The sequence below is a fragment of the Corvus kubaryi genome, unplaced genomic scaffold, assembly GCF_017639235.1.
Source record: "Corvus kubaryi isolate FWS band 111438036 unplaced genomic scaffold, C.kubaryi_AGA036_p1.0 71, whole genome shotgun sequence".
NCBI lineage: Eukaryota > Metazoa > Chordata > Aves > Passeriformes > Corvidae > Corvus > Corvus kubaryi.
The window spans coordinates 11,035,926-11,055,752 of record NW_024582059.1 but is presented as its reverse complement, the minus strand read 5'-3'; positions in this window follow the sequence as shown (position 1 = coordinate 11,055,752).

The following is a 19,827-nucleotide window of genomic DNA, read 5'->3' as shown; positions in this document are numbered from 1 at the left end:
TACCACAAATTTCTTGCAAGCTGTTAGTTTCTCATACTTGATGTTTTGTTAAATGTACTTGAAGGCAAATTCCAATTAAGTAATGACTACTAATGTCCGTAGGCTCTTAAAGATCAAAATGATAACAGGAGTGGGTTGAATACTTGACCTTATGCCAATAAAACCAGCTAATAAAAGAATCCAATTTAAATGTATGGGAACTATGGATTTTATTATGTTTTCCAAGGATTTCTTCACATTCAACCAATTTCAGCTGGAAAGAGCTCAATAATCTGATCACATCAGCAATACAACGTGCTCTTAATAACAAAGAAATGCTATAGCTGAAAATTTACCGTATGGATATAAGCAGGCCTGTAGGCTGTAGGTGGCCCTATTCATACTGTTTCATTCCTTGCTTTTGCACCTGATCCATTGCATAGAGTTTAAAAAGAATGGATATAATTTCCTAGAGAAACTGAATCACTGCTCTGCCTTTTTTTGTTCCTTACATTCTGGTATTCAGTAACGTGCTCATAGATTTTGACATGCATGATATGATTGCTTTTCCAATCTCACTTTGAATTCCTATAACTGGTCACACACAACCTCCTTCACAGCTTTGTCTTCATGTCCTTGCACTGCAATCTTGGCTAATGCAGTCCTTAGAAAGTATACTACTCATATTTTCCAGTAAAAATTATTTTGTGAGAGTCAAACTAATTTGTCAGGAGCCTTACTGTTCTTGCAACACTTAGTCTTGAATGTGTTCAAATTTACATCAATCACTTGTGTGCTCTTGTGCTCTCCTTGGTGTGAGGCACCGTAATGTTTGTATAGTATTCTGATACCTGGCACTATGTAAAAATAACAGACAGCTTAAAGGACATGGGGAATGAAACCAAGTGCAGAGAGGAGGATGAACACGTAAGAGATCAAATTCTTCCAATTTACTGCACATCGATATTCTCTACAGGACCTGAGTTGATCTTTGTGTATGGTTCTGTGTGTGTGTTTGTTTTTCTTCAAACTCAAATTACATTTATGCTCTGTGTGTGTGGTTTCTCAAGAGCGAACAGTGAATAACATCCTACAGTTCTACCCTAAAACATCAAAGCTCTCTGTACAGTAACCACAGAAAGGATCCACTCCCATTATAACAAGAATAAAGGTCGTTTTCCCTTTCTCTCAGACTCTGAAATCAAAATAACCACAGCTTTCTGCAGCATTGTGTTTAAACCTAAAGTGGGATTATTTAAAAGATGTTTTACTGTTTTCCTGCTGTACAAAAATAATAGACAAGTTTTTGCTATTACACAAGATATACCACTTTGGGGAGGCATTTGCAACACACTTTCAGCAAGTGACCAGTCCCTCCAGAGGTGACACCCAAAATAGTACAATGGTATTTTTAACAGTGAAAGCTGGTATTTTGACAAACTGTATTTCTCTCATTGAAAATACATAGCCTATGGTCAATGTAGGGTAAAAGTTAGGGTGAGTGACTGCGGTGTTAATAGACAGGATGACAGGTTTGCTGCTATTCCCAGTGAGTGATCTATGTTGTTCAGCTCACCCTTCTTCTCCCCCACTAATAGACAGTAGGCTTTATATCACTTCTCTTCTGGGTGGCCCAGAGGAGTTTAGGTTTAGCAATTTCTCCCTTTAGAAAGGGAAATGTGAGCACAAGGTTAGGAACAGCTCTTGACACTTGCTTGATCAGACCACAAATCACTTTGGCCAGAAAATCTGATGCAGCAAATCTTTGAGGATCATCTTGGAAGCTCTGTCTTCTGTGCTGTATCACCGAAGTCTCTCACCACTGTGTGTGAAACACAAGGTGAAAGAATTAGGCATCAGTGTTATCTTCATCCAGAGACTCAATAGATAACTTGGGAAATTTTGCAGGAGCAATTGGGTCAGCATGTTCCTGTGCCATTTTCTACTGTTCTAGTCATTTTTACAATATCCTACTGAATTTTCAAAAATTATTTAAAAGAGCTTTACATACTTGATGAATGACTTGTAGGCCTGAAAGTAGCAGCATGAGCTGCTCTGGTAAAACATATTCCCTTTCTCAAGAAAACTTGCCTTTCTTTCATCATTAGGCATGTGGCTTTGCCTTTGTCTATATAGCTGATCTTCCCTTCCTACAGAAGCATATCCACCACTGAACAGTGGGACCTGGCAGGTAAAAGGAATTCTCTGAAACAGCATCTAATATAATAAGTGACACTGCAGGATAAACGTGTTCCCTCAGAAAAATTGTGCTTTGCTTTTTGGGCAGTAGTTAGCTTCAGCAAAAGTGGAAGGGATAAAAAAGAGTGGAAAAGGTGGTAGGGACACAAAACTGCAAGATCAAAGCCTCTGTCTAAGGCCCTTTGATTTTATCATGTTAATTCCCAAGCCTTTGAAATCCTTCTGACAAGTATTCCCTCAAGAAGTTTCTAGAAGCTGTGATGTAGGATTTAGTAGAACCTAAAGGGTAATTCTGTGAATGATAACAATAAATAAAAGAAAAGCACAATGGCTACTGTATTGGTAGATCAATATAACGAAGTATAGCTTAATATGTAATAATTAGGTGATCAAGATAAACACTGTAACGTGATAAGGAGAAAATACATGAGTCATAAAAGACAATTAACATTAAGCATAAACACCAAAACACCATTTGGTGGAAATCACATTATATTTATAGCTATTGTGGCATTCTAAGTTACATATGACTTCTTTTTCCAGAGATTTACCTGTCTGGATACAAATGACATACCGAGTACTAAAGATTTGTTCATTTAAAACATGTGCAATGCATTTATTCATGTCTTACCATTTTCTGTGTTGGTTCTCACTCCCATAATGACCTCCTTTGCATGTACTACCAGCACTACTCCTCATATTGTCTCTCCTCACTTTCTACTATTACTGACCTTCTCCACAGCTTCTCCATCTTGCCACTCTTTTCTTTTATTACTTCCTTATGTGCACACTTACACACACACCCCATTCACCACTTGCCTGCTTTTATCCACTTGCCCTCATTAACAGACTGCCATTTGTGACATTTTTTCCAAAAATTCTGGATCTTTTTTTTTCTGCCTGTTTCAAGGGGAAAGAATGATCCTGGGGTCAAGACACTAGGCTGGTGTTGTAGGGTTCAGATTGTGTTTGCTGGCCTCCTGCCCAGTTAATGTAACATGGTTTTAGTGTAATTGAGAATAAGGAATGCTATGTATGTAGAACTTTTAACAAATCACTTAAACAAAGTGCTTGGATGTCTGAAAGCTTTCTCTAAGGTATTCATTGCTCTGCAATTCCAATGGGAGTTGAGGGCATGCAATACTATGTAGGACACGTTCATCATGTTGAAGGATTTGGCTTAGTTCACCACCCACAAAATGGGCTAATTCTTAGCTCACATAAGGCTTATGATGATGAAAACATTCTATTAATGTTCATTATGTGTTCCTTTGCTACGGTAATGAGTGCCAAGAAATAATTCTCTCAGTAAGATGAATGCCAGCTAAAATAATTCCGTTCTAACAGATTAAATTCAATGCAAGGTCACCAGTCACCTTTCTACAGCACCCTTCGTCTTTAATATGGTCCTGACATGGAGTAAGTCTTTGGAGGGAAAGTTTAACGTTAAGATCCTCTCCCATAGGAGGAATACACATCAAAGACCTTAAGCAGAGACATGTGCTCCTGTGCCCATGGTCACAGCTCCCAGCTCCTAGCTAGGCACTCTACTCTTTCTTATGTCTTTTGGTGGTTAGATTTCACATTACATGCGTGTGCAAGGCAGCAGCAAGGCTACTTCTTTTGATGTCATGTTGAGTTCAGAACTGCAGATTCCAATTCATGCTAGGTGAATTATCTCTGGATTAAAATACACTATTTTATTACTAAAGTACTCTCTCTCCTAATCCCACAAATGCAGCCATCTTGGGTTTTCTTCCCCTTTCTCTATCACTTTTTGAGTCTCCTTTTCATTTTCTATTTCTTTCCTATCATTTGGCTCCCAGCAATTATTCTATATAATGGCCATTTCATACTTTTCATCTTTTACTTTCACTTACATCTTTAATATGTAGCTTAGCTGATACAGTCTTTCCCCCTCAGGGCAATTTTTCATGAGTTTGTTTTGAATTCACTGTATTTTGTAATTTCCTTACCTGTGCACAGATCATAACTTCTATTTTATAAGCATTTTTGTTTCTCCATTTTGAATGCAAGAAATGGAGTTTGTGCACATTTATGTTTTTCTGCATGTACCTGAATACCTTGCAGATGTGACATGCTATTTTTACAGATTTATGGTGTACCTCTCAAGCGTATTCAGAAGAGAGAATGGCAAAACTGTAAAATTCCCCCTTTCTTTTAGGAAACTGGTGACATGAAATATACTGAAATACAATGAGATTGTTATTTTCCTTTTCTCAAGTGGCAGAGCAAAGAACTGGAGGACTTTGGAATAACCTAATCTTGAACTCATTTTCTGAGAACTAAGGGAGTTCTCTTCAGCGGATTGGTGCACAGACTTCTGCTCCAGTCAGGAGGATCTGGAGAGTTCACATGACAAACAGCCTTGCCATGTGCCATAGGCAGAATGATCTCTGTGAAAGTTACTCCACAGACCCGTCTTTCAGAGCCCACAAATAATCACAATATCACCTGTAGGGAGTCTGGATGCTTGTATCTCACTTATCTGGAAAAGGAAAAGGCTAGGATAAGAGCAAAGATAGATCACCATTCCCTAAGAATAGGGATATCAAGGCCTGGAGGTTTATCTCAAAGCTCTTCTACTTTGCTACTGACCTTTATTTTTGAAGCTGTCACAGCCAGATTCTTCATACACAGATCCTAGTGCTGCCATTGGACAGCCTGGCTCCCAGTCAAGCAGGGAGAAGCTACAGGGACACAATCTGAGGCAGACTTCTTATCTAAAATGTCTTTGCCATTTTATTTTGTCTCTCCAGAATATACAGCCCATTAATATTTTGTTGCTCAGTGCAACTTGGTGCTTCATATTCCTCTCAGGAATCTCGACTTTCTGAACTATGGAAGTGTCAAAGCCCAGAGCACAACAAACCCAAAGCAGCTCCCGCAGTGGTTCTGACCCAGCAATCACTGCACATCTCAGAGTCAATGTTCATCTCACAGCCAGTGTACATCTCACAGCCCGGTGCAGTTACCTGAGGAGCTGCAGGGCTCTGCTGCTGCATACCCAGCATGACCTGCAGGCTGTGTTGTGCTGCACGCACCCCTTGGCTGCAGGAGAAGCTCAGCCAGCTCCTTATGATAAAGGAGCCCACAGGCAGCTCCTACTTGGTACCATTGATCACACCACAGGTGTGGCCTTGGCTTTATCTAGAACTGCAGCAATAAGCTCTTGTGTGAACCTCCTTCCTGTTCAGCAGTAGAAATGATGGATAGAGCTGTTTTCTTGTAAGAAAATTCTACAATAGCTCGAATGACCAAAATAAGAGAACCTCTTCCATAGACAGGATCTGTCTGGTGCATGGATCACAGGTTATTTTGATGCAATATCTACTGGGGTTCCCAGCATATAAAAGAATATCAAAATTTCCTATGCTATTCTCTTATAGACTTAGCTCTAATAACTAGGATTTTAAATGATAACTTTTGGGGACTGAGTGACTTTGTGGGATCATTATGGACCAGTAGCTACTGGTAGAAGGCAGCTCCTTCTTTTGTATATATTGGAGGGTGAACTCACATCTCAGAGAGTTCAGGTCCTTCATTCCCCAGATAATGACTATGATTCAGATTTTTGTATCCGGAAAAACAAGACATGGTACCTGCAGTTTGATCCAGCACAAAACCCAGTTTTAACTGACATTATATTTATAGGGAATGGAACATAAATAGAGTGCTTTCCTCTGATATTCTGGCTTGGAGGCATTACAGCACAATAGGTGACACCATGTTTGTAACTCAGCTGCTCAAAGGCTGAGGATCAGTGAAGTGCTGTTCTTCTGGAAGTGCATTTCCCAGCAGGCTTTGAGCAGCAGAAGTCTGTACAGTCTCCAGTGTCCTTGACTCTGTGCATATACCGCTCAACACTTTGGCTCAAGTTCTTCTCGCACTATCTTGGCAGAATACAGAGCCTTCAGGAATCCTAATCTTTTATTTAATCACTTTATCTTTTCAATTTCATCCCTTTTCTATCCTAAGTCTTTATTCTTCATTAAAGCCAGTACACAAAGATCAAGCTGGTAGAATACGTTCTGTAGCTGTCAATCACTGGGCACAAAAAACCCAAAATGTGAATAGTTAAATCAGCAGGCTTGCCTGCTGAAGTTATCTGCATGGCAGAGATGTCAGAGTATTGTTTCCAAGCCTGACTTCTACATGCAGGGAGTAGCAGAGCATGTCCTAGCCTCTTTTATCTTCCTCAGGAGAGCAGCCAAGTGGCATAATCAATTCTTCCAGGCTTTTGTCTTTCACCTGATGTTTACTTTGCTCACTGCCTAAGGCTCTGCTGTTCTTATGCCCCTTAAAATGTATTTACTTTTGGAATATATGAAAAATAACTGCAAGTTTTGCATAGTGAGAAATGTAAAGAAGCAGGATATTTCTTCTTTTCTCTAATTACTACAACAGCAGACTTCCCTTAGTTGTTGACAAATAGTCAAGCAAACACAAAACTACCACTAAAATGTAGGAATAACCTTCTTTGTACAAGCTAAAGAGGGAATTTTAGTAATCCAAACAGTTTTGATGAGTGTGTGGTATGTATTATTGCAGCTAACGGAGGTCAAACATTAGAGATGTGACTTCTTGCAACTCCTGGTATTAAAAAAAAAAAAATCTGTGGATGAGAAAACCTGAAAAGCATTTAAATAAATGCAAGGTGTTTTAGCTGGCACACAGTCAATTCATAAGGCAAAAGTAAAGCTGGAAGGGAGACCAAGCTCCATTTTACTTTGTTTTGTTTTCTCACTGATTTAAATTCATACGGCTGAGGTACCGTAACAGTGTAACAGTGACCATTATGATAAGAAAGTATTTCCTTTCTTTCACATCAGTTTTATTCTAAAGTCAGTGTCACAAATTCGGGTTAATCGTTGTTGAGCATTTCTCTAAAAGCAGTACTTTTGCAAAATATATCTGCCATATAATCTTCCAGAAAATAACAAGTATTGCCAGTGAAGTAAAAGGTGGAATTGGTAACTGACAAGTGATTAACGAGCTGATCAGGTAGGGAAGATAGAATAGCAAAGGTAGTGATGCAGGTTTCTGGCTATTATTATTAAATGCCAGATGTTTTGGGGTTTTTTTTCTTCTTTTTTTTGACTCGGGTCTGTACGTGCTTTGTGTTTTGTACATACAACTCACTCCAAAGTGAGCTTCTAATGTAGAATGGAATCAGAGTCAGGTTCACCATGTAACTGCAAATACCTGTGTTTTATGCAGGTTTAGAAGTGCCAGTTACTGAACAGAAATAAATAACCATATTTAAAGTTTATTTCTAAGGTAAGAATCTTAGAAGATTTTTTAGGTTGGTCACTTTTAAGGCATCATATATTTTGTTTTACTTCCACTGTATTAAAAGGCTTAGTTTAGACATCTGCACAGGGATACTCAAGTGAAAGGGCATCCTACCTTATAAAGGAATACTTTTCCAATACTTTCCCTAGAAAACTTTAGATGAGAAGAGTGGAAAAGGGAATTTGGCCTCATTTGTTTGCTGATTGACATGAAAATTTGTTTTCAGGAGTAATTTTGGATAGACTTATTTCTGAAAAAGGGGAATGGGCACAGATAAACAGTCAAGATTAGAAATAGAGTATATAATAAAAAAGGCTTGGAACAACTGGAAGTACCACAACAATGCAGTGGTTTCCCTGAAGTCATGCTTATTTTAGAAATCCCCATATTTGGTCTTAACTTTGAATTTCCTCATTTTCATGGGTGTTATGGCTTTTTTGTAATACACTCCACAAATGTAGATTTTTCTAAAATGTAATTTCTTGGAATACTAACACTGTATCCTAGTGTCACTGTAAGGAAAGCTCTTCCATTGTGAGCTATGTCTATTGTCAACTATGAAAAGTTGTTGCAAGATAATGAAATGTGATGGATATGATCACTCCAAGAATCTATTATTCATGGAGTTTAAAAAAAAAGTCTTCTTTTAAAATCAATAATCACACTGAGTTATTGAATGTTGCATGTCAAAAGCTGGAAAAAAATATCCATATGGGTTCAACTTCCAAATATGAAATAAAAACCCCAATTCTTTTCTAACTTTTAAAATGTAACTGAAGAATAAAAGTATTACTGTTCTAGAATGTAAGTGTCAAGGAAGGACCAGGAAACAGCAAACAAATTCACTCAAGAGAAATCAAAAGGAGGAAAGGGACATAAAAAATATTCCCTTATCCTGTCAATTCCTCAAAGTTTGCAAGAATAATTTAAGTCTCCAGGCAGTTACGAGCAGCTGAATGTCAGCAATTCCTGTGTCAGGAATGCATGCAGTTGTACTGTCCATATTACCACTTCTTTTTGCTGAAATTTAATACTGTACTTGCAAAATGGTGCTATTGGCTACTGTTGACACAAGCCACTCTTTGCCTCTTAGAACATTGTATTCAGGTATCCACCCAAAAATAAAGCCATAAGCTGTAAGTATTGCTACACCCATTCATCCATAATCATTCTGACAATGAGGGTAAAATACAATCTCTAAAACAGAAAAAATTCCTTTTACATTTTTTCTCATTTTAAGAGGTTATAAAAAGCTGAAAACCCCTAGAAAACTCACATGGAATGGACAGATTCCCCAAACTCATTTCTAAGGGCTTCCACTAACCTCAAAATTGCCCTGGAAAGCCATCATGACTAGGGTGTTTTAGGTTCAACACACTCCATGGAAAGACCTCTAGCAGTCTCCACTCCATTAGAATTGTCCAGCAAGGAAGTACAGGTTATCCTGGTTTTGGCTTCACCAAGAAGCTGCCTAGTTATTTCTCAGGGTTTGGTGAAAACTAGGATATCTGGACCAAGCTGAGACTGCTAAGAGACCTCAGCTGACAGGCACTTCCTAACTCCTCCCAAGAAAGGAAATTCTGAAGAAAGAGGAAGCACAAAAACAATAATCAAGATTTTCACAGCCTGGCATTGCTCTTCTTTCTACAGACTAAGCATTATAATAACAAAAGCTAAGATTTTCACCTTAAAATAAGACATTATAACTATTTTTTTTCAATTTTTGCTTTGAAATTCAAACCCAATTGAAAACACAGATAAAGAATACAAATATTCACACCCTCCAGCTTTCCCCCTCTCACTACACTCCCTGGCATGGGGACTACAGATGTCCAGAGCTGGGAAGGGCTCTATCACCACCAGAAAGGCATCACTGGCCATTTAGGGGCTGTGCAATCAGCGAATCAGCTCCTGACCAAAATGTCAGCCCAAGGTTGTTTTGGTATCCTAAAGCAAAAGGAGAGCAATTCCACCACAGGAGAGGAAGCTAAGATAGGCATCCAGCAGCACTGAATCAAGAGTATGACCTGGTGGCACTCTCTGCATCCTATCAGCAATTAGCTTGCTCATCATGCTTTTGAAATTCTCTCTGAGCCAAACGTTTTATCTTAGTCATAAAGCACCCAGGTCCTTTCCTATGAACTGTTACTCACTGCAGCAGCTCACTGAACAGGTTTTGGTAGCTCCTTTGTGCACTGGGAAAAGGTACTGTTATACATATTAATGTTTTTTAAAGGGCTTATTAAAGGAATTAAGAGACTGAACAACTGCTGTGTCAACAGCAGAGGTGAGGGAGCTGTTATATTTAAAGGTGCAATATGCAGAAAAGAAGTATAACTTTTCTAAGGAAAGTCTGTGGCTACAAAATCTTATTTTTAATTATAGGGCACAATAGTTTTTCTGATAAAAATAAGACATTCTGAACATACAACAGAGACAGTAGCTTAGTAAGCTTGCACATTGTATCACCAAGCTTGAGCCCAACATGACAAGCCTGGTAAAGCATGCCAGTCTTTCGACTCCATGTTCTGGCTCTTATCCCTTTGTCATCACCTTAAGGTTATCCAAAATTCCATTTTAATTAATAAAATCCTCCTTGTTTTTCTTCTGATATAACTTCTTACAATGAAATGGTAGTGGCAACAAACCTAAAAATAAAATAAAAGACAGCAGCTGTGCTGTCCTGGTTTCAAGGGCCCTGAAAAAATGTGTAAATAATGGACAGCAGAGATGGCCCAGTGGGAAAGCACAAAATTATAGGTGTGAAAAAATACCCAAAGGAGGTGAAAAGAAAGTGAAATGGCATTTGAGGTGAAAACTTTCAGCATAACCTTTATGATAAGCACTTCCATTCAAATAAAACTGAAAAATCTCACGAACACACTGAATTCTGCCTTCAGAAAAACCCAAAAATAGTCTGGTGGTGGAGATTGTTTCACTATTATTTTTAATGTAACAAGAATGGTACAAGAAGTAAATCTATTAGGAAGATGAAATAGTTTTGTTTAGATACAAAGAAGTATTTAAAACTATCTCAAACATAGTTTACATCTGCTTCTCATACAAAGAGATACTAGGATAGATCTCACTGGCACATTTACAATTTTATTCAGAAAGAAGAATTGCAACGTGTGGGACACAGTTACATGATGGGACAATTTTCTACTAGTTGTGAAATAAATAAAAATAAAATAACGTTCACAAAAATATTTTTCCTGCTCTACACAGTCTGTTAATGATTAATTTCCTAACTGCTCCTAATTTAGGGAAATGGATAGTTGCTAATCCAGCGATGTCATGATGCTGACTATCAAATCAACCTATATTTCATAAAAGAGGATATTAAAGCTTATTTAGAAACTCATTAAAGACAACTGCTAGAATTTATCATGTTTTCCTAATAAAATGCTCTGCCGGCCCAGGAAATTTCTTTAGTTCTTGTGATTTCAGCTGTTCTGATCGCTACATGGAGGCACCTCTTCCCTTTCTAAAGCTTTTATGTACTTCCTTTATCAAGTGGAACAAAATGTGGAAAACAGATACGGAGACGTTTTCAATGATTTTCATACAATCCCTTCAAGATTTACTTTTGCTGTGGTCTAGGATATGTCTATGAATAAGGCCCCCAAAATAAACCAAGAATAAAATAATCCTGGGCAGAAGGCATAACTTGGAAAAATAACATATTTAGTAGATATTAAGAAAGAGTCATAGCCACAGTAGGTTTGAAATTCCCCTTTTTAACCACAGATTTATATCTATGATATAGATTTACCCACGCAACTTCTCATAAAATAGTTTAATCTGAAATCCACCTTTGAAACTAGGTGAGGCTCTTAATAATTACTAGGTTTGTAGAAAGAGAGAAGTGGTTGTCCCTGTGTTGTACAATATTGAAAATGAGATCAGAGATTTTGTAAACGATACAATAAAAATCAGACAAGATTCAAGCGAACACAATGAAACCCCACTGACAACCAAGCCTGAAATTTAGTTCCATTTAGTGAGTATGCTAGGAATCTGGGAAGATATTTTCTTCATAAATTAATTATTATGCTATAAATTTGTTAAAAGAACTCCAAATCTCACTTTTTGCTCTATACAGTTTTCTTTTCTAGAATGTTAAATTTCTGGAAAGTATATTCACAGAAAATAAAAAAAAAAAAAAAAAAGAAAGAAAAGAAATTGAAAGATAAGAATTTCAAAACCCAAATGCTTAGACTTAGAAAACCCATTTTTTGTAAGTCAATTAAACAGGGAAAAGAAAAAAAATGTCACTAAGACTCCGGTAAGACCAGAAAATAAGAAGCCATGAATTAATAGTACTGATATTTATAGTGAAATATCTTCTGATATTTTTGATAAATATTGCTAAATTTTCAAAAGTATTTGGAGAACTTATTAGTATTGGATACACTTCACAAAATCACGTCATGATTATGAAAAAGTAACAACCCCCTCTCCCCCCCATTAAAATTACAAGTAAATAACATAAAATAATTACTTAATTACAGGGAGGAAGTGCTGTGCTTTGACATCTGCCTAGAAAAGTCTCAAATATTTATATTAGCATGTGGTAAATGTCCCAATTCAGCAGCATGCTTTTTTAGCAAATTATTTTAAGTGTCAATTATTTTCATGCCAGCAATATTGATATTTCCTAATCATTGTCTTAATGCACACACTTAAAGCCTACTAAGAAAGATGGATATGTGGAATGTTGTGGTAACCACCAGAGACCTCAAAATTCAATTTATGAGACTTTGTCTCAAGTGCAGATATAAATTCATTGGCCCCTGAATGGAGCCACAGAGAGAAGTGCTCAACAGGATTTTCTATAAACAGTTGTTTTTGTGGATTTTCCAGAGGTGCTGTTTTACACTTGCCTAAAGGACAATGATAAAACCTGCCAGGATGAAAGTTTAAATTCACACCAAAATCTTTGCTGGGTTTGTTTTTCATCAACCTTGATGCATTAGTTTATTTTCTGCCTGAAATGACTTGTGTTCACAGAACTATTTTTTTCAGCATGAATGCTTATTTATAAACAGCCCTTGTTACAGGGCATTAGTATGGAAGTGCAGAGATAAACCTAGCTATTACTTCATTATATATTAATTAGCTGAACAACTTCATCAGCATAACCACTATCATCCAGGTTGCAAAACTCCAGACTGAAAAATGAAAACCAATAGAAGATTATAATAAAATATGTACAGTAGCAGTAGTGGGAATATTTATATTTATTCTCCTTGTAGCATAAAATGTTTGTGAAAATCTCCTGAAAACAAAATGATAACGTTATATTTTAGTCTCATGGAATATTAATAATTTTAATTTTAGAAAACAAAGCAAAAATACATTTTCTGGGAAACATTCTGGCAGTGTATTACCGGCATTTCATATGCACTTGAACAATAAATTATCAATGTTCTCATAAATTAGGTTAACTGGGAAATAATACACAATAATAAAACTATAAAGATCTTTCATTATTGCACACAATCAAAAGGTGTAAAGTTTAAGCTGCTCTGTCAAGTGGGAGATATGACTGCCATCCATTTCCGTTTAAATGAGGCTTTCCTTGTTTAAAATATTCCTGACGTGCACCAAAATGCCTCTAAAATTCCTCTTAGGTAGGACAGTTGGGCATTTAAAACTTGAAATTCTGCACTGTAGGGTGAGAGTTGCATTCCAAGGTAGGTGGCCAGAAAAGGCCTAGGCATCCAATGAAATCTAGGATAACTTCCTTGCACTTCCCTGCTTTCCAGAGTGCCTGTCATGTGTCCATAGTGAGCGGTACCTTTTTCATTGCAACTGATATGAAAAAGAAAGGAAGCAATTTTTCATCCCGCAACAACTCAGGCCCAGAAATTACAAAGAAATATTTCCATAGTATGCATGCTCAGAAATCCCCAGCCACCATAGTGAAGTGGATTTTAAATCAAAGTAAATGTAAATTTTCCACTAAAAAAAAATATTTAAAGTGAGAAAAAAGGAATTTTGCTTGACTATGGGTTATATAAGCACTTTCAAACCTTTATGGGAACACTGCAAAGTAATTTTCACTTTTTACCTTCGTTTTGATCAGCTTCAATTTGCCTATGTGGGTTTTTTCCCCATTTAAGACATAGGCACTGTTTCTTACTTCAAATAATGTACTGAAATTGGAACAAGAATTACAATAATTAGAAGTTATGACACTTATATTCTCAGAGTATCAGATAAAATCAGTTCCTGCCTACTGTTAAAATTCACCTGTTAAAAATATTAACTGAATAGAACTCTGGGTCCTGATAACACGTTTACATTTTCACTTTTGTCTTTCAGTTCGAACTTCGACTACATTAAGTGCCTCATCGATTTTTTCTTAAATATTTTCTTGATTTATCAGTAATGATGTCTAGTCCAGGAATTTCCTGGCAGTTAACAACCATCTAGAACAGAAAATTCTTCACCTAGGCTTCACTAGTACTTAGATATTTTAAAGAGATTGCCAAAGTATTTTTGTATTTCTGGATTTTTCTGACCCTGGCATGTCTTTCCTTTATGAATGTAGTGTCCTGTGGATAGTTGGCTAACTTGAGAACTTTTGGTGAATATTCCCACTAGTTGGACTTGATAATCTTTGTGGGTCCCTTCCAACACAGGTTATCCAATGATTCTAATTTTTTTTTCCTGTTGAATTTTAATAAAGTTAAGGGAAAATAGGGGCATTAACACCTCTGTTATTCATTCATGTCCCTCTGAATAATTTGTGGAGTTCTAAAGCTGAGAGTATCCCTTCAAGTGGGCTGGAGCAGAATCCTGGCAGGTTTGATGAACTTCCTTTATGGAAAAGGCGTATCACAGCACTGCATGGCAGAGGAAGGGGCACTTAAACAGCTGCTACTGAGGCAATAAAACTAAGCTATTGGATTCAAGACAACAGTTAGACCCACACTTTACCTTTATTGGAATTGATGATGGACCATTTAGAGAGGCAATCCAATCATATTGCAATGAGAGTGTGTGATGCTGTAATTTTATGGTTTGCATGGCCTCATTTAAATTACTAATATTTTACAGGTATAGTAGGAAATTGGAGTTACATCTTCATTATCATTTCTATGTTCATTAGCAGTAATGAATAGATGTTATGGAATAACATTAAACCAATGTACTTAGCAAAAAGGAAACCAAAGAATACACTGCCAGGTTCCCAAGAGCTGCACGTGCGTTTGCCTTGACACACACCAGTATGTTACTGCTCTCTTACAAACCAGAACCACCTCATTGTTAGGTAACAATGGTGAAGGACACTTTTCCCACCTAATCCAGGATGTATTTCATTGAATGATAGAGTTATTACAGTTGGAAAAGAGCCTTAAAATCATTGAATCCAAACATTAACCCAGCACTGCCAAGTTCATCACTAAACCCTGTCTCTAAGCACTACATCCGCATGATTTTTGAACACTTCCAGGGATGACGATTCCACCACTTTCCTGAGGAGTCTATTCTGATGCTTAATTACCCTTTCAGTGAGGAAATCATTTCTAAAATCCAAAATACACCTCCCCTGGTGCAATTTGAGGCTGTTTCCTCTTGTCCCAACGCTTGTTACCTGGGAGGACAGAATAAGCCCCACCTTGCTCCGGCACGTCACTGTAGACAACAATAAGGTTTCCCCCTGAGCCTCCTTTCCTCCAGGCTAAACACCCTCAGCTCCCACAACTGCTTCTCATAAGACTTGTGCTCCAGACCCTTCACCAGATTCTTTGCTCTTCTTTGGAGACACCAAGCAACTTACAGAACTTGCCTGAAGACTCAGCACAGACGAGTGAATGCACAGGTTTCACAGCTTTCTGCAATACGCCTTTGTGCACCCTTTATCCAAATAAGCAGTGACTGCCGCGCATAAACCTGCCGTATACTGCCCATACTGTCTGATGGGGACAACGACTTGAAAAGAGCATCTCTCCTGCCCTGTGCTGATCCTGCAGGACTCACCTGCTGGAGAGGTCTGCCTGGCACTCTACCTGCATGGCAAAATGCAATCTTTGTGTCCTCGTCCTTGAGTGTTCTTGATAATTACTGTATACTTGGTGTATTGTAACAAGTTCCCACCTCCCAGATATGCTGCTCTGAGATCATTTAAGAGCTGCCTAGCTACTCTAGCCAGGGAAACTAAAGCTAAGAGTAAATTTAAGGGGTTTACCCAAAATCAGATGAGAAGTAATGGACAGGTCTACTACTCTAATGAGACGTCATAAGCAGAAAGATATGAAGTGCTTAGCGGTCATATAGAGCCTATGTCCAGACATGAAAGTTGGACTGGGATAAGTTACCTCAGGCGTAGGTGCAGAAAATATAACCTGGGCAGCCTGGCCCTTTGGACTCCCTTCTGGGGACTTTTAGGTCTTATTTCCCATTGATAGGGCAATGAATGACTTTTATTTGATTAGAGGAAAAAGAAGCGAGTTGCATAATTACCTCTCTCTCAGCCCAGTTTTTTCCTTTCCTTGTATTAGATCTTACTGATTTTTTAAATCTGTGCTTTCATTCTATAAAAAAGATACCTCCAATCTAAAGAAGATGTGAAAGCCTTCCTAGAGAAGCTATTATATAAGTCATTATTGGAACATAGTTAGCTAAATAAGGAAGAAAAAAACAGCAACTCAAAATGGCAATTCATCATCAAGTGTCTGCTGCTTTATGTGCTAACAGCCTTTCTCAGCTTCCTTGAAGCCATCTGCTTGTTTCAGCTATCTCTCCATACGACCAGGCTCTCCCACCACACCCCTCTCCATCTCACACATTTGGCAGCAGATATCTCATCAGTACTCAGACTGGTAAGACTTTGTGTTTTACCTCCCAGACACTCCTGCCTTTTTCCATAGACATATTTGTTTTACCAGGTAGAAGTATCAGCAGATGCTGCTTATGCAGGAGAAAAACACTTGAATTTGTTCCTTTCAGGAACAGCCTCCAAAAAGCTCCATTAAAATAAACAGCTCCATTAAAATATGGAAAGACAATGGAGAAAATCAGCAGATTTTGACAGGCAAGGACAGATTACACGTACTTAGGAATGACAATAATGCAGTGAAATTAGGAAGCAAATCACACATGGATTTTTTTTTCCTCTTACTGCTACTGAGAGAAATTTTTCTTTTTCTATTTTAAAATATAGTCTTAGCTGAAAAAGATTTTGTTGTTGTCAGAGTAGTATTTTGGAAATGCCTAGCTACAAAACTTCTGGGTAGTGGGAGTGAAATGCAAAGAAATTGCAAATGTAAATGTATAGGATCATGAAGATTTGAGTATGCAATCTTCTATTTCAGATGTGGGGAAAATAACTATTACAGCAGTAAATCACAACGTTGTAAGGCACGAAAATGAAGTCTAAGTACTTGCAACCATCTGCAAACTGCAAACACTCAGCTATGAAAATGTGGGTCATTAATTTAATAAATCATTAGGAGAAAAAAAATGGAGCAGGAAAGATAAAGAGTTTAGTACTGGGTTGAAAAGAGAATCTAGTGGAGGTGAGCAAGATGACGGTTGGTGACACAAAAATGGATGGAGTGTAGTTCCCAAGAGTAAGAAGGACCTTGTCCTAGGAAGAATCAGCACGTGCCCAGCAGAGAGGAGCCCCTCTGCAAGAGACACCCCACACAGCGCAGACAGGCCAAGCATTGCCTGTGTTCCCAGAGATTTGTTTTATGGGATCTCTAGGGGCCATTTAGTCTGCCTGCTCTTTTTTAAGGAAGAAAACTTTAAAAGCATTTGTTTGATATTGAACTGCTGTTGAAAAGACAGATGGGTAAGAAAAGAAAGGTAAGTACTGCTTCCTTACCATGATTTATTATTTACTAACCAATCTTGTACTGATGGAATTTTCTTAACCAGACCGTACCTAGGTGCTGTGAGGTCATTTCCATATTTACTTTTTTTTAATGACCAACCAAATAGATATGGAGAGAAAAACTTGAAATAGCTTGGAGGTTTGGGTTGACAGAGATGTTTTCCTGAAAAATGGCTTTTGGCTACAGTTATCCAATATTTAATATAATGCTCATAACACCATGGATCCAGATATTGCACAAAGCATAATCCAAAAGCCACTACCCTGACATAGCTCAAGCTTGAAGAAAAACAGACAAAACTAAGTTTAGGACCATTCATCTTTAATATCCTAAATTATTTAAAATACAACAGGCTGTAATCATGGTCATTTAAACACTCCTGAAGAAAAGAGAGCTTGGTTCCAAATACACTGGCAATGAACCGTTTAAAGCTTTCCTATCAGCTATGGCAAGTGTAACTAGCCAAATAATATGTGAGAGATTCACACCTCTTTTCCAAATATAGCTGAGGTCACTCCAGTGATACTTGTGGGATCATGCTACTACTTGCAAGTACTACAGATTTGATCAAAAAGGTTTTGAAATCACCTAGAATCTCTTTTTTTACTGATTTTTCCAATGATTTTTCTAGTGATTGCTTTCTTCAGTGAACTTCAATTCCAGATCCATTCTTTACTTTCTCCTTTCATTCAAATTTTCTGATACATAGAACAAACAATAGAACACACATCTTCCTGTTTTGAACAAGCCACTGACTTCAACAGTTTGCAAGCAGACTTTGTGGCATTAAATTCTTCACTGAAACCTGCGAATAATATAAATGTATGCATGGATAGCAGGATATGTTTAAGAAAATACAAAGCTACCTCTATCAGATAATATATTCACAATCAATACTTCAATTACACCTCCTTACATCCATGTCCTAAGTGATCAGAATAATTTTCAAACTTTTGGGCACACTGAGGAATGTAAAATGAGTGCACCTTCTTCCATACTTCACTCCCTTAGCCCCCTTTTCATACATGATGTCTGGTACTCTGCACGGTCATGCCAACACTGGAGGCAATGTTTTAAAGGCAACTGTAGGAACTACCTTAAATATCATCCACTAATCACAAAATGAAAGATTATATCACAGTGGCAGGAAGAGCAATTACAATACTCACTGTCTTTTATTAAGCTTTAAAAGTAATTAAAGCTAAAATCTGTCACTGGCCTTATAAAAGTGATCATCTGTGTTTCTTTTAATTCTGCCTAAGTTAAACAAATATTTGATGTTAATTAAAAATGTGGGTTTATACTTGCATTTTATTGGAAATAAATTTGTGATAATGTGTATATGGATGACTTTTTATCCCTGGTATAGAATAGGCATTTTATTAAACACTGAAAAGCGATAAAGCCTGCTGTTCTGAGAAAGGGAAGGATGCCCTGTTGGCCGTCATGCTTTTGAGAAGCACAAGGGATTGCCTTGTATTCAGATGGCATAGAAGGTAGAACTGCAAAAGCGCAACGAATTAATTAGAGCAATCATTTTGAAGAGCAGTTCCATACCCCATTTTAATTAGCAAATAAAGCAGAATACTAACTCCTTAAGAACTATTTTTGCTTCCTGATTTACAGGGTGATGGCAGTTGTACTCTGCTTTGTTACAAATCACAAAATCTAGTGCCTCATTTTGCATGCAAAGTGCATTAAAATACCTTCTTTCCTATTCTATAGGGGCCTCTAAGATATATTACAATGGTAAAATCTGTACAACCCAGCACAATTATTTTCTAATTAGCATCCTTAAATGTTGCATTGTGGTCTGAATCAGTTTTAGGATTGTCAAAGAGATCTAGAAACAGCCATGTCTGTACGACCCAGCCACATGTGACAAAATTAAATTGGCACACTTCACTGTCTAGACCTTGTGCTCCTGGCAGTGATAGCCAGCTCAGTACCTCAGAGAGAAGGCTCAGCTGTCACTCACTGACCCATTAACACTCAGGTTGCATCCTGCAGTGTCATAGTTCTCATTCTCACAAAGATGGTTCTCCCTGGAGATCCCCAGTACCTTCAGGAATGAGGGAAGGACAGCCATGACAGCAGCACTGTCCAACAGGGCAGCACAATATAGTATGAGAGTGCCTTGTGCCAGTATCCCAAACTAGAGTTGAAATCCTCTATGCTGCCCTGCTGAGCCATTTGCAAAAGGGATATCATCACTATCAAGCTGTTGCTGTCTCCTCCAACATCATACACACATACACATGCAAAAGGCCTTTGGTTCTGCAGAAACACAGTTTGCTCGATTCATGCTGTGGACCCTTCAAGTAAGGTATTAAATAAAACAAACACCTGCTGCTGCTTTTCAAACATAAAGGGAAACCATTGGGAGAGTAAGGAAAATCATGCAACCAAAAGCCATTGCTTTTCTTCTCTTTATCCAGAGTCCTGTTACTGCCTGCACACAAAATAATTTGAACATACTGCA